We start from the raw sequence: 17033 nt of genomic DNA, 5'->3' as shown, positions 1-17033 counted from the left end.
GTACGTCAGGGTCACATTTCATTATTCCTTACGTGAGTATCCCGTTACTGCAGCACCATTTGTTGAATTTTGTTTATTTGTTTGTATGTTTTGCTTGTTTGTTTTTTTGAGAAGTGGATGGACTGGGAATTGAACCCAGGTCTCCTGCATGGAAGGCGAGAATTCTACCACTGAACCAACCACCTTCGTATCCCATATGTATATTTAACAGACTGAAACAACTAGGAAATCTAATCAAATCACACAAACTATTAATTGATTCAGCATTTTCTTTTCTTTTCTTTCCTTTTATTTTCATAGTCGACAAGCCTGATTGTCTGAATTGAGTTCAGTTAAAAAACTGATCATATGCTATGATAACATACATTCTTTCCCTTACTGTGCATTTTACTGTTATGTGAAACCAAGTCAGTTACCAGAGAGACTTATTTCATAATGTTCTAATACTTAAGTTTTATGATGTGGAAAAATATATTTTGGGGGGCATGAAAATTTTTGATCTTCCTATATTCTGTTAGAACAAGATCACAAGGAAGAATGTCTGTTTCTATGAGAATTAGAAGTTAACCTTCATGTTGTTGGCAGTCTCATTCTCATGTAAATAGTTGGGTGATCTATTCATTCAATAACAATATCTCCACCTATTCGTTTCTTACATCAGCCAGTCAGAGCTGAGACCTAATTGCAATTTTACTTTAATTAAACAGTTCATTAATTTATTGCTGTTTCATTTACATTTTTGTTTTCTTATTTTCTGGAGAAGAAAGGGGGACATTTTGGTTCCATAGAACGTGATGTCTTGAGGTGAAATAAGAAGCAGTATGTATCTTCCCAGTTCTGGTGTCAGAGTAAACAGGGTTTGGACACAGCACAGTGTGAATAGGCCCTAGAAGAAAGTGAATTGAGTGAAACAGAGACTTCCTGGAAAATGACATGGTCAATACTAACCCCGGGCAGTGTGGAGAGCCAGAGTGGGAGATGAGAGGAAGGGTGAAGGGTTAAGTCAAAAGCAGAAGGGACGGGCCACGGTGGCTCAAGAGGAAGAGTTCTCAACTGTTAGGCCAGAGACCTGGGTTCGATTTCCGGTGCTTGCCCAGGCCAAAAAAAAGAAGAAAAAAAAGCAGAAGGTCCTCCTAACAATGAACAAGGCCTAAATAGTACACTTTTGTAAGGCCAGAAATTGGGAGGGGAAGAAAAGCAAGTGAGTAGTTGTGCTCAGTGCATTCTGAAAAAAATTGTGGGTCAAACTATACAGTCTAGAAAAAATTGGAGTTTACAAATATTCTGGGCATTGTCGTAGGCAGACTCACATATCCTACAAAACAGACCCTTTCAAAGATAATACACCTGGATATAAGTGAGAGATTGACAAGGAGAAGTAAAAGAGATTTGTCTCTGTCATTTGAGAAAGAGATGTACAGGAGATGAGTACAAGCACCAGTCCAGGTAAGAGCCAAGAACTCAACACAGGAGATCCAAGATGATGACAACCTATTGAAGGCCCAGGCAGGAAGCTACAAAAGCAGGAATCAATTCCATCCTGGAATTAGCAAATGAAACCTTGCCAATGGGCTCAGCTGCTATGGGGTGGGGGGATCTAAACTGCAGGGAGGTTGAGGGCTGGTTGTAAGTGGAGACAGAAAGGAAAATTAGGAAGGAGCCCTCAAACTGGTATTATTGTTTTACTTCTGGTTAAATACAATCTGGCTGACTCATAACACTTAGGATGAGGTTGAAGAATATAGCTTGAATGAATCCATGAGGATTCCCAGAGTAGAAAGAGCCACTCTCTTTCCTTAAAGGCAAACAGTGGAAAACATTTCCTCTCTTCTCACAGTCTTTTGGCTGCAAAAACAAAGATCTGTTTTATAATTTTGCTTTTCCTAATCATGGACCATCAATCTTAAGCTTTCATCAAGGTAAGGATGGACTAATAACAGTAACCTAATTTTTTGTGGTCCTTCCAGCTCCTGATTCACAGACTGTTTAATGGAGAACAAAGTGTACGCCAGGAAGTTCAGGACAGTTGATCTGCTAATTCCCACTCAGCACTATAACCTCCAGCTTATAACTTCCAAAATGCCTTAATACCCTGTTTTAGTTTGCCTAACCTATCACAAATATCCCAAACTTGTTTGACTTCAGCAATAAGAATTCATTGGTTCATAGCCATGAGTTCACATTCACCTGGACATGTATTAAGATTAAGAACAGGTCTAAATTTGTTTACATAATTTAACCTCCTACACACTCCATTGATCTCCTCATCTACCTTGATGTGATCTTAACTTATAGATCATATGAAGTTTATAGGCTGCTCTGGATATCTGGACTCTGTTTAAGAAGTGAAAATGCCATGTACTGCCTTCTTTGATTAATGGAGCATATAAAATTAGTGAGGAAATAAGAATGTAAGGAGAAACTCTGTCAAGAAAAAAAAGGATATTGAAAAATTAGCTTCAGGTATGATTTTAGAAAGAGCTCTTTGTTCAAATGGAAGAACAAGGGTGCAGAGTAGATCATACATGAAACTTCTACTCATGTATCTTAGAATTTGTCTCCAAAATTAATTATACACAAAATAATCCTGAAGTTTAGAAAGCTTAGGCAAATGATAAAAACAAAAATAAATTCAATGATATTGTTTTATGTGTTTTAATAAATTAGCTTATGGGGGAGTTGTATTGGTTTGCTAAATGCTGCTGGAATCAATATACAGAGATGGAATGGCTTTTAAAAAGGCAATTTATTTAGTTATAAGTTTGCAGTTCTAAGGCTATAAAAATGCCCAAACTAAGTTACCCAGGAAAAGATACGTTGACACAAGAAAGACCAATGGGTCCTGAACACCTCTTTCAGCTGGGAAGGCACATATCTGATGTCTGCTGGTCCTTTGGCTTCTGGCTTCAAACAGCTTCCCCAGGAGCATATTCTTTCTGTATCTCCAGACCTCTCTGTTTGTGTCATCTCTGAGCTTTTCAAAAATATTTCCCCCTTCAAAGGACTCCAGTAAACTAGTCAAGACCCACTTTGAATGGGTGGAGTCACATCTCCATCTAATCAAAAGGCCACACCCACAATTTGGTGTGTCCCATCTCTATGGAAGTAAGTAATCCAAGTAAAAGGTCACACCCACAATTGAGTGGATCAAGTTCCATTGAAACAATCCAATCAAAACTTTCCACCATAAACTATTGGTCTGTCTCCACAAGATTGGATCAGGATTAAAACATGGGTTTTCTGGGGCACATAATAGTTTTAAAACAGCACAGGGAAAATAAGGAAAGAAATAAAAAAGCATGTCAGTTGGGGTGAAATAACTGTTAATGGTTGATGAACTAATTTTCAACATTTTGTCTTATACTTGAAAGAGAGGTCACAGATATATTTGGAGAGTATCCCCAAAACTGATAGTATTAACTGAATCAGGGATTCAGTGGAGAACTAGGTGATGGGGGCTCAGAAAGAGGAATAAGACCTTCATTTTGTTGTATATAATTTTGTACAGTTTTAATTTTATACAATGTAATATCTATTTAAAGTTATCAATAAAGTTTTAAAAATTGAGTGAAAAGTTGTAGAATGGAAACATAGTGTAATATAATGACATTTATGCATACTTTAAAAAATCTTACTTGCTGTGATGGTTAATTGTGTGTGTCAATTTGACTGTGGTATAATATCCAGTTGTTTGGCCAAACACTGAGCTAGATAATCCCATGGAAAAATTTTGTATCTAAGATATGCAGTTATTTTTAGTTGACTTTAAGTAAAGGAGATTACCCTCCAAATGTGGGTGCATCTCATCCAATCACTTGGAAGCCTTAAGAGTAAGCAATAGAGGTTCCAAAAAGAGGAAGAAATTCTAACTCAAAATTGCACCATGTACTCCTGCTGTGTTTCCAGCCTGCTGGATTCAAGACTAAAAACTTCAATACCGACTTTGACTGGAATTTCCAAGCAGCTGGCTTCCCCTGCAGATTTCCACATCACTCAAAACTCAAGACTTCCATATCACTCTGAGGAAACTTCCATCCTGCCAATCTGCCCAACAAATCTTGTACCTGCTAGCCGCCACAATTGTGATCCAACTCCTTAAAATAAATCTCTTAATGCATATATATACATATATCCTATTGGTTATGTTTCTCTATTGCACCCTAATACAATTGCTAAGCAATGGGTATACATTAGATATGTGTAACATTTATGCAAAGTACATAAAGTACATAAAATGGACTTCAAGGATGCACAGCAAAATTGATACTTCTTGCAATAGGTAATAGGAAAGTTACATTGGTTAAAGTGATATTTGTTGTTATCAGCAAGCTTTTAATTCTTGTCAAAATTATTACAAAATAAAATTCTTAAAGAATGACTGAAAATGTATGAAAATTTTGCAGTTGTTCATTCTGGATGGTATGGATTTGTCTCTTTGTTACTATATGTTTTGCTTGTCTATATGTTTTTAAAGTATTAGATATTTAATGTAGTTTGACTTTATGCTATGACAATTCATCTCTCTTTTCTTCTCACTTCTGTGGATGATAACTGATGTTGGATGTATATATAAAAATCATACATAAAGATCAAATGATAAAACCATATACATGTTCTGAAAGGTAAGTTTCCACAGAGTTTTAAGTAATAAGTGCACTGGAGTCTTTGGATCCCCTATTCTAGAAACATAAAACTAAAATGACAAACCCAAAGGGAATAGAATATGTTTCTAGTCATACAATCAGAATTCATGATTTTCTCCATTTTCCCCTGTTCTAAAACATTTCAAAAAATTAATTAATTGATTAATTTAGTCTCTTTTATTTTTCTTCTTCATTACCAGCTCCTGCACTAATAGGCAACCTTTTTAATGTGTTTAGTGATCATCTTTTTTGCACATGTACACTTTTAAAATATGCATTGTTTGTATGCATGCAGTTTTGATTTATGTAAATGCATTGTGTTTATATCCACTGCTTTCCTTTTCACTTTTTTCATGAAAAGCTGTGCTTTTAAGAGTCAATCTTGGTGTTTTCAATAAAAGAAATCCATTGCGTCCAACCACAGCATGTTGTTGTCTGGTGTTCATTTATCACATATTACAGAGGCATTCTCCCAGTGGTGGACTCCTAGCCTGTCTTCAAATTCTACAACCGCACTGAACACCACATAAATGTCTCCGATGGGCCTAGGAGAGAATTTATTGGGCCACGTATCCAGCAGCAGAATTGAGGGGTGAAGCAGACTATAACCTTTGGATCTTACATACCTAAGGAGAGATGAATTTGCTCTCCAAAATGACATTGTTTACTAGCAGTGAGTGAGGGTTCTTATATCCCTGAATTCTTGACAAGTTGTGGCATTATCCAGTTCTAATCTTTCTCCTAGGTACATGTGACACTTGTTTTAATTTACGTGTGTTTTATTACTAATACTTTTGTGTCTCTTTAAGTGTTTGTTAGCTCTTCTGTTTTCCTCTTCAAAAAATATAATTTGTTCAGGGTTTTTTTTTTTTTCTTTTCTTTAGGGACATATTTATTTTCTTTTTGATTTACAGAATTGCATAAACTTTATTTTTTAGAATTTTAAAATATCTTGTGCCATTTTACCATCTGCCTATTAAGTTTGTCTGTACTGTGATTTTTTGAGCAGAAATCCTTACATTGATGTATGTGGTATAATTAAAAACTTGGCTGGTCTTCAATTTCTGATGAGGAAAACTCAATCTTTGAAATTTCCTGTGGTTGGAAAGTCATTTGTTCTTCATGATGGGCCTAGAACCACACCTGATAGTTTAAATGATAACAAGATAATAAGGAAGGGCCAAACACACCTACAGTCTTAGGTTGGGGTTGGCCACGCCAGGAAGACCAACCATGTGATTAGGAGGGTAGGTCTTTCAGCATTGTCCTTGATCTCTAGAAAGAAACAGAGGGCTGTAGATTGAGGTCAGCATGTTGACATTGATTCTATCAGTTATATCTATGTACAGATATCACATATAAACTCAGGACACTTGAAGCCATGAAGAGCTTCCATGATTGAGACAATACATGCTGTTATGCCAAAAGGGTGACATGTTCTGACTCCACGTGGAGATGACATGGAAGCTTGTGTTTGAGAGTTTCCTAGACCTTTTCCTATGTGTCTCTTCTTTTGACTTTGTTAACTGAGAAATAACCAACTAGGCTGTAAGGCGATAAAGACATTCACTTGAGGTCTTAGAATTGCAATTTGCGCATCATTCAGGTGGCAATCCAAATCATGTCCTGTCCTGGCATTTTCAGGTAATGATTTTTAAAGGAAAATGGGAAGATTATAGAAGTTGTTTGTTGGTGGTGGATATTTGGGGTACTCTAATTGTCCTTCAGTTTAGATAGTTAACTGAATTCTTCAACTTGAGGTTTGTTTATGGTGTCTGGATGTCCTCAGGGTTTTGAGGAGCATTGTTGCTTGAAGGTTTGCCTTCTTTTGCTGTTTATGATATCTGTCTGAGTCTTGACTAAGGGTAACCTCCAGAATGACCACCTGACTCCATTCTAAATATCTAAGCCATTGAAACTCTATTTTGTTGTATTTATTTAACATTTCTCCCTTTTGATCAAAATCTTTCTCTGAAAGCATCACTAATATATATTTGGTATTAATCCCTTGATGGCAGGGACCCTGGGAGTGAGGTCCCAAGTATGGGGGAAGGTACTGAGCTTATTTGCATAGTTTGGTTTGGAGGTGGGAATGGAGAACATTTTGAGCAACAGGGAGGTTTTCAGGTGTGACTCTTGGCATTTACTATAATTAGGCTTAGTTTCACCATTACAAAAATAGGTTTTATAAGTGCAAGCTTCAAGATCAAGGGTTTGATTCACTAGCATAACTAAAGTGGTGGTTGTAGCTGTTATTCTGGAGATAAGACAATGAATAAGGGACATTCTGGTGACTATAAAATAAAAGGGATTAGCAAGGTTTGAAATATGTTATGAATCTAGTCTCCCCAAGATCTAAAATTTAGCCCATTAAGTAAGTGTCTATGGATGCGACCAGTCACTGTGGTCCTTCTGTATAGTCTAAATTAACATAGACCCAGAAATTTGATGGGTTATCAATGTTAGGTTTGACTGGAGAAAAAGATGGTGAATGACAAAGGACCAGAAAGAGAGGGTAAGGGCAAGAATGAGGCATTTAAAAGAGGTAAGATACACTATGGTAGGGACAGAGATGGACTGCTGTAGAAAGAAAAGGTGAGGGAGGAATCAAAATGTTAATAATAGCACTAATAGAATAACAATGAAGATTATAACAACATTATTGAACTCACTTCAATCTGATGAATATCAGTCTGGTCTTGGTTCTTGGGTTAGCCTTTATAGTAGATGCATTTACTTCTGGGTGACTTAAGCCTAAGATCACCAGTGAGTGTTAGTTATACAGTTTTAGTCCCAGGTCTTGGGATAGCTGTCTGCATGCTGTCTACTTCTTATCCTTGGTAACTTTGAGCTTTACGTGCCCAGTAGGAATGGAAATAAGGCTGTGCTAGGGCTAGGTAGGACCTTTCCTTTATTGAGAGATATGAATCCAAGAATCAATACTTTCTAATTTAGCTGCACATGGTTTTGTTAAAAGTACCTGATAGGGTAGTTTCTAGTGAGGTTGGAAGGCATCTTTGTGGAGGTGTCTTTTCCAATATACAAAGTCACCAGGCTGAAGACAGTGGTTCTGAATGTCCTTATCTCCCTGGAGTATGCAGAAAAAGGATTGTTCTACCAAGGTTACATATTTCCTTAAGATTTTTAATAGTTCCTGAAATAGGTTGCAATAGGTTAGTACATTTCCTCTTATAAAGCAGGGCTCATATATTCCAAAATTTATTTTCATATGTTTCCCTGTTATAATTCCAAATGAGGTTAACTTATGTTTTTCAAAAGGAGTGGATTTTAGATTTAATCAGACTATAGGTAAGTCTTTTGGCTGTGGTAGATTGAAGGATTCTATAAATTTAACTAATTGAGCTTTACCTCCACCATTTGTTCTTTCTACTAAGCCTGAAGATTGGGAGTGATAAGCATGACGAAAACGTTGCAAAATTGACCATATTTTGCACATTGCTTCCATAATTTGCCCTGAAAAGAGGGTTCCTTAGTCACTGTGAAGTTCTGAGGGAATTCTTTAATGTGAGATTATTTTTTCTAATAATACCTTTGTGATGGTAGCCACAGTATCTTGTGTACAGGGAAAGGCTTCACCCCAATGCGGGCACATACAAATCATTATTAAAACATATTGATAGACTTGCAATTGGGGTGATTGTATAAATCCAATTGTCAAATTTAAAAAATTCTGATAGGTAAGGAAAAATATTCTTGAGAGCTATGGATAGGATAGGTTTTCCGAGATTTTGCGTGGGACAGATTCAGGAAATGTGATATATTTTCTTAGTTATTTTAGGGTATGATTTCAGAAATATTGCTTTCCTTAATTTACTATTTTATTTGTATTTCAATGAGGCAAACTATGAATAATTTCTGAAACAGTTTTCTAGAGGCATATAGAGATGACTGGTTTACATTATGGCTAAACCATGATTTAATTGCAGGCTTATAAAAGCAGCCAGACTTTCTCCAGGTTTTATTTTCTGAGAAGGAGTATTTTACTGAGTTATTGAAAAATAATTAATTTTTCGGTTACATTTCTAATAGAGCTGTTTGGTTCAAAAATCACTATAGAAAGAAGAACTGGACTACAATTTGTAGTTGAATTTTTTGCCACGTGGTTGCCAGTGTTTTCTCCATATTTGCCTAACAATGATCTGGACTTTTAAGTCTAGCCAAAACTTTTGGCAACAGTATGGCATCTAGCCATTCCTTAACATAAGTGCTAGTTTTTTATTTTTCCACCATTGGAAGTTAAAAAACTTCTTTATTTCTTAATCATGAGCAACCCCAGAGGCATATGTGTATATATTCACTGTTTTTCCTTCTGCAAGTAAGCAGGCTCTTGTGGGGAAAAAGGGCACTAGGGCTGAGGCAGCATTAGTAAGGAATTTGCTACTATGATCTCATGGTTAGAGGTGATCATGTACTCATGACGATAAGTTCCCGAGTTATACTTCAGGTGGAAGTCATTTGTACATGAGATAACATGTATGATCAACTAGGGTTTCTTGTTTAAACCTATTTTTGGGGTTATTAATTTTTCAGTCACTGCTGTGAAGGCATGAGGAGTTTCCTCCATGATAGTAGGAAGTAAAGTGGCAGATTGAGGTGAGGACGACTAGGAGGGGAAAGTAAGAGAATTTCATAGAATGTTAATGAAATATTGTTGTAATATTCATATATGGGCTTGTTGGGTTTTTGGGCACATTGTTGGATTTTTCTATAATCAATAATTTGGGGAGAAAATGCCAGAAAATCTTATGAGCTTATGAAGTTTCCCAGCTAGCTTAAATGCTTGTTTTGTTAGTAGGTCTCATTTTGAAAAGTCATTCAAGAGATTTTTTCCTATTAGCTGTGATTATTCAGATTTTGGCCTGACCTTCACCAGCAGTCACATGCAGTAACTGAAAGTCTGAGTTCCCATGCTTATGAGTCCGAAGGACAAGCATGAATTCTTTTGCAAAACTTACTGAGTCTTCAATAAGATTTGGGAATTCTTATCACCGCAGAAAGGGTTAGGTTAAGGAGGAAGACTGGAGGGTTTAAAGGAGGGTTAGGACTGTCAGAGTCAGGAATTCAGACAATTTTTCAAGCTTGACAATGTGCTTAGATAAATCTTTGTTGGTCTTTGTTAATTTAGTATTTGATCCTTGAAGAGAGGCAGTTGTAGAATTATACATTTGGAAGCTTCCGAGTGCCAATTAAAATAAGTATTTCATTAAGATTGCTTCATTTTAGAGCTTCTATTTTCTAATTGAGCATGCAAATGCATCAGTTTAGACATATCAAAATATTCCATTGTGACCACTATAATTTATCTAGTATTCCAGGTCCAGCAAGATAAGATTTTACCTGAGGCAGGGCCATAATTTTTGTTCATGAAACCAGCTGGTATGCTAGGTAGCAGTGTACCATTAGAGTTTTTAGGAATTGGAACCCGTTCTTTTTGTTAGTTGTAATTATGAGCAATCCTAAAATCCTAAAGCCTAAACCTGATGATAATTGTTTGAGTCTGGGGCAAGTGTGATGTTTTAGGGCAGACCTTTCATGGGATACTTGTTTTACCTAGTAGACAGCTTATGCACTAGTTATCTAACCTGTGACCAGGTATCACAAGATTCACAGAATTTGATCTTGTGTCAAGCTAGCCCTTCTATGACCACCTTATCCTTTCATGTGAGTCTTATTCTTCGGAAGCCAAGGCTTCTCATCAAAAGGTTCTGGAGCTCTAATAGCATTTGAATGCCTGTCCTGGCTCACCAGCATAATTATTTAATTGCTCACAGTAACAGCAGAGATCAAATCGATTGTTAGGCGTCTCTCCACTGAAAAGAACTCATTACCAAAAGAGGAATTTTTAAAACCTCATTTGAGTACTTAACAGAAAAGGAATTTTTTTTTTTTTTGTATACCAAAAAGGGCAAACAAAACCAAGTGTCTGCCACAAGCCCAGACCAAGGTAGCACCGTTACCGACCCAAACCGAAAGGACTGAAGTTCACACACTGAACTTCTGCTACAGGTCCAAACCAATGAACCAAAGATCACAAAGTCAGCTTTTGTCACTAGCCCAAACCCAAAGAACTGAAGTTCAAATAGCACTTCACCGGAAAACACCCAAAGAAATACTAGAACCTCAAACAAAAAGAGGGAGGTTTGGAGCTTAGAAGACCTACCGACGGGAATCCTGACCGTTGGAGAAATGACAGAGCTCTAAGTACTCTTAACAGTGCCGTGCTTGAATCCAAGAATGACTCAGGAATAAGGTTGCTGGTTGCTTTCCATCCCATTTCTAACACCATGTCAAGTCAAGTGAGAAAGAACAAACTAAGGTGCAAGGCAGTAAAGGTATTTATTTGGGATCTTAGAACTGCAATTCATGGAGCAGAGAGTCAGGTTGCAAGGCAAACTGCATCCCGTCAGGGGTTTTTAAAGAAAAGAAGTTTGTGCAAGTTGTTTGTGGTTGGTGGGAATTTGGGGTACTATGTCCTTCAGGTTAGATAGTTAACTGAATTTTTTATCTTGTGGCTTGTTTCTGGTGTCTGGATGTCCTTAAGGTTTTGAGAAGCATTATTACTGGAGGCTTTGCATATTTCGGTTGCTTGTGATATCTGTCTGAGATCTACCGAAGCGTAACCACCAGAATGACCTCCCCACTCCATTTTGAATCTCTTAGCCATAGAAACTCCATTTTGTTTATTTCCTTTAACAACTTCTTATTTGAATCCTTTTACTATAATAAAGTTATAATAGTAAATACAGTGCTTTCAGTGAATTCCATGAGTCATTCCAGTGAATTATTAAACCTGAGAGGATGGTGGGAACTCCTAAATCTGTAGACAGTCAGAATTGAGCATGGCCTTGGTCCCCAAACTTGTAACTGGTACCTGAAGGGTATTATTGTAGGGAATTTTTCTGAACCTGTGGGGTCTGGCCTAATTCCAGGTAAAGTCAGAATTGAATGGATTGAATGGCTGTAGTATTTGCAGTTGGTGTTGGAAGCTGTGTTGTAGAAATTGATAGAAACTTTTGATACCCATACAACATAATAAAAATTATAGACATCTTTGCCTTGTATTTGTGCTTTTGAATGTCTTTGTTTAGATATCTTTCCAGATTTTGCCCCAAAGACATTCTCTTTTATTTATTCTACAAATTGTATTGTTTTACTGTTCATGTTACTTTTCACATTTAGAGCCCACATTTGCATTTTTATTATGCAGCCACCCAGGTTTGTTTTGCTCTACTTACGAGATCTCTTGGAATTAGCAGTTCATTACAACTATAAGTTAAGAAAAGATTATAAGAACATTAACAAAAATATGACATTTCCAATAAAACTCTACTGCACAGTTGAAGTAGGTGTAGAACAAAGAAATGAGAAATACTTGAGAGAGCCAAACAAATTATACCCTGCCAAAATACCATTATTCAAGCATTGTTGCTTTATATTTGTTATTTCTAGAATTATAAACTATCAGGAAAACCTCAAACATAGCTAGCAGAAACGACTGGCAGGCATGGGATTTCTCTTAAATCACTGTAGTCTTCATGTGGAGGTTTCCTGATAGTTGGAGAAGGAAAACTTCTTTTTGATAAGGTACAAACAATTTTCTCAAGCACTCTGAGTTCACCTTGACCTGTTTCCAAGTGATTTATTCTATCGCACAAATAGCTGCAACACAAAACTGACAGGGCTTCAGCTTGGACAATCCTTCACCCCTTGGCTCTCTACTCTCAGATTCTTTTTCTATTTATATCTTTAGAGTCTCGCACTGCTTTTCCATGCAACAGTGCAACAATGACTACTAAATCTAGATCTTTTTATCTCATGCCCAACCTCACAAAAATGCTGATATTCAGAGCTTCGTACAGTAGACAGACAATCCATCAAGTCAAATGTGCTGGCAGACTGCCTGACTTCTGTCTTTGTGGAATTCAAAGTCTTGCCAAGTAAATAAATATAGTAAAGACACATCGAGAATTAGACATAACCCTAAATAAGTTATTATGGGTAATATGCCAAATGCTTTTCTTTCCTGTCTCTCAGAGAAGAAAAAGCACAGGGCAAATTTTACCCTGTTCTTAAGGGCAAAAGGTCAGAAAACATTATGACTACCAGAATCTCACAGTAGGTGACACCACTCTGCTTACTGAACTTCTTTCATGCTTATCATAGTGAACCTAAGAAGTCTGAGTGAATTTACTGAAGGATTGTTCAGGAAACCTGTCAGGATATCTAGCCAATTGTTTATAACCAGTGGTGTTATCTAATCTCTGGATTCTGAGCACAGCCTATATTTCCTTAGAAAGGCAGAAATGAAGCAATTAAGGAGCTCACTGTCTGTACAGCCAAGGAAAAAACACTCAAATGAGTTATTTCACAACTTCTCAGCTACTAGGCCAGTGGGTCTGATGTATAAATAGTTCTTGCCTTTGTTAAAAAAAAATCTCTTGCTTTGAAGAAACAGTAGGGGCAAAAGGGTAGAAAACCTAGGTGGGGAGGAGAAATTTGGCTTAGAAATAACTGGTAAAGAGATGACTTCCCCTTTAAATTTAATAAAAAAGAAGCTTTTGTTGTTGTTAAACTAGTCCAACTTCAATCAGGCTAAAAAATATTTACTTTAGAAAAGTCCAAAGCAAAAGCATTTGCAGAGAAGCTTTAATTTACCAGCTATGGTATTGTTAAAAACAAAGATAAATTAATGTACCCCTTCTATGCATTTTGAGCATGAAATCTTATAACTCTAATTCTAATTTGTCCTAGAGGCTGAAGGTCAGGTAGGGTTTTGGATGGTGCACACTGATGTCTAGCTGCTTTTGTACACAGGGCCACAGCATAATTTAGAGATTCCCCAATACCTGGGACCCAGAATCTGATGTCCTTTACCTTCCTGATCACTGCCATTAACTTGGAATTAAGGAGTAAAAGTGATCAAATGGCCAAAATTGATATCACAAAGCCCTGATTTGTAAGCCAATGGAGATCTTACAAATGAATGCCAGAACTTAGTTGATTTCTAAATTTCTTTCCCTATTTTACAGATAAAAAAATCAACACATAAAGAAGTATAGAAAGCAAGTTGAGTCTGTATGGTGGTTTGAAGCTGTCTGTACTGTCAAAAAAACACGTTCTTAAAGTCAATACATTCCTTTGGATGTGAGCCCATTGTAAGTAAGAACTTTTGGTGAAGTTTTTTCAGTTAAGGTCTTAATCTTAATACTGGAATCCTTAGAAGAGAATGAAATACAGACACAGAGAAAAAATGCCACAGAAGAAAGAAGCTGAAAGCAATGAAACACATAAGAGAAGAGAGAGAGACCAGCAGATGCAGCTGTGTGCCTTGCCATGTGGCAGAGGAGTCAAGGAAACCAGTCTTCAGGAACAAAGCATTACCTTGATGATGCCTTGATTTGGATATTTTCCCAGCCTCAAAACAGTGAGTAAATAAATTCCCATTATTGAATCCAATGCAATTCATGGTATTTGCTTTGAGCAGCCTAGGAAACTAAAACAGCCTTTGTTATTATACTCACCTTATAGATGAGAAAAATGAAATTCACTGAGGTTAAAAATATTACTTGAGTTACACATTTTAGTAGCATAGTTTTGTTTTGAAAGAATATTATGATGATGTGGCTAATAAAGGTGCATTCCAAGAACCTTAACTGTCAGAAACTTTCTCTCAGAATGTAAAGTGGAGGCACAGGAATGTCTTTACAGACTGGCATCTGTCCAAGCATGAAGTATCTCTGGCTTTTCAACTGCTGGTGTTTCTGGTCTTCAAAGTGTTTCACCAACTTGTGATAAGATGTGAAACTAAATTTGAAGAAAGTATAAACAAGAGTAGTAGTAGCAGGGGTGGAGAAGGCAGACAGATTTGAGAAATGTTTTGAAGATAGTATTATGACTGACCCAAAGGTAATCCTCCATCATCTATCTACATCTATCCAAAGATGTTTTCTCTTTGGGAAATATCTTATGATGTGATGCTATCGGTTAAAGGAATATTACTTCATATAATTTGTACTTATATGATCCTTAAGTTGCTGTTTATTAAATATTTTCCAGTCATATTTAAGCACCATATGTTAATAATAAAGGTTAAATTATTTTCTGGATGTATAGATTTTATGACAAAATAGTATAGAGGCTACATTTCTGCTCTAGACAATTAAATATCAGAATATAGGACTATATACCTTGTGATGTGTCTTAAGGATGTGACTCTTGATGAATAAAGTCTTTACAAAGGTGACGAGCAACACTGATAATATTATTGTGATAGTCTAGCCATCAGTTATATTTTTTTATACTTACTGGGTCTATCCCTGGAATAATCAATTACTTAAATAAGTCATTCCTATTATAATGTGACCATTATGCACACTACATGAAAATATACTAACAAGATTGGTCACTTACAGAGCTGACATTCCCTTCATCCACCTGCTTTTTAGAGCATTTTCCTCTCTCATTCTCCTGTTTAAAAAGAGCCTCTTAGACATGATAAACGATCACTAAACTTGTTTGAAAGTAAGAGAATTCTCTATTTTCCAAATCAGAATTTCTAAAATTGTATCAAAGAATTTAATTGTGTCCTTAAAAAAACCAGATGCTTGATTCTGAGATCAAATAAATGGCGATTGAAATAATAATCTGTAAAGAGAAATCATATTTACCTTTGTCTAAGTTCTTTTTAACACCTGTATTCAGTGGAAGAATAACAAACATTTCTTACTCATCTTAATATTTGATGAATTTTTCTATCTTCACTAGAAACAGGTAGATGTTTATCATTCATAAATATTTATTTGGTTCATATTTTTACCTTTATTGTGAATGCTGGAAATATATAATTCCAGTTGAGTAGACTGAGGCACTTCTCTAAAGTTGTAAGCAAGCTATATTCAGTTATCCCTTGGACAGTTTGTACACTTTTTTTTAGACCAAGCATTATTCCAAACACTTTTCTATATTCTTCTCAGTGATTCTGTGAAGATAAGGTCTATTTATAATCACATTTTTAAGAAAAGGAAACTAAGGCCAAGAAGAGGGAAGTATCTTGCCCACAGTGACAGCATAGACTTGACCTAACACAAGCTGGTTTTATGCCCTTCTCTGTTAAGTACTATATCTTACTAAATATTTCTAAGGAACTTATGTCTTAAACATAAAGGATTACATGTGAATCCTAGAATGCGATATTCAAGATCGTCTGCTATTTGGCCTTGGACTACCTGTCCAGTCTTAGATCCATTTTTTCCTTATGCAAGTTCACTTCAGTAAACTCAGTCATTGAGCCTCATGCCTTCTGCCATTGTCCATTTTCCATACTTCGGCACTGACTCTCCTTTTCTCCATTAGTTCAAGTCCAATTTGTTCAATGAAGCCTGACCTGACCTTTCCAAATAGAAGAGGGGAGGACAACATAACTAACATTTGTCATGACACTACATTAACATGACTTACTCTGGATATAATGTGGAAAATGGCTTATAAGGGGAGTAAAATATATGGTAGGTTTCATTAGATGCACAGTTTTACTAAGCACTTACATCTTAATTATATATTCTGTTTTTCTACCCAAAGTCCTTGAAATTAGGGGCTATGTATTATATATATATATGTATTTTCATATAAGAGCTGGGAAAGGACCTTAGATATAATGCACTAACATACATTTGGGAAAGTTTTGTTCTAAGAAGGCAATATGCACTTTTGTATTGAGTTTATTAGAAGGTCAAGGTGAATGTCTTTATTAATCAAAAGGATGTTTAAGTGCACAAGTGTCATTTGTTGAAGCTTTTATCTCCTTGAAAACATATAATTTGTAGATAAATTATTTATGAACACCTTTTGTTTTAGACCAGAATTCAGTAATAATAAGAAGACAGTGATTAAATGAATTTTTGGAGAAAAAAGCCAATTCTTAATTTTGTGTCAATTTGGGGCTGACCATGTGCAGGTAGAGTTTGAATAAACCTTAACCCTTTTGTGTAAACACAAAGATATACCTTGCAACAAGTCATACAGAGTTGGAAAAGTGTAAGTTTCGTCTGGTTTGGAAATAAGCCATCTATAAGAGAAGACACTAAAAGTCTTAAGTACTGATCAAATTCAACTCCACAACAAAGGGATATATACATCTGGCTAGAATAGAAACTTAGTAAAATTTAATGACTAGTTTTTCTCTTTGCAGTTTTGAGCAGGTAGCAATTATCATTCATGCATATTTATTTTGGCTTATATATTTCACGCATATTATGTATGCTAAAAATGTAGAATTCCAATTCAGTGGACTGATGGAACTTCCACTTTATAATCATGGATTAATCCTTTTTCTGAACATGACTCTTCCATCATTAAGATCAGAGACATAAT

Source organism: Tamandua tetradactyla, chromosome 10 (genome assembly GCF_023851605.1).
Source record: "Tamandua tetradactyla isolate mTamTet1 chromosome 10, mTamTet1.pri, whole genome shotgun sequence".
Classification (NCBI taxonomy): domain Eukaryota; kingdom Metazoa; phylum Chordata; class Mammalia; order Pilosa; family Myrmecophagidae; genus Tamandua; species Tamandua tetradactyla.
Note: the sequence above shows the minus strand (reverse complement) of the source record.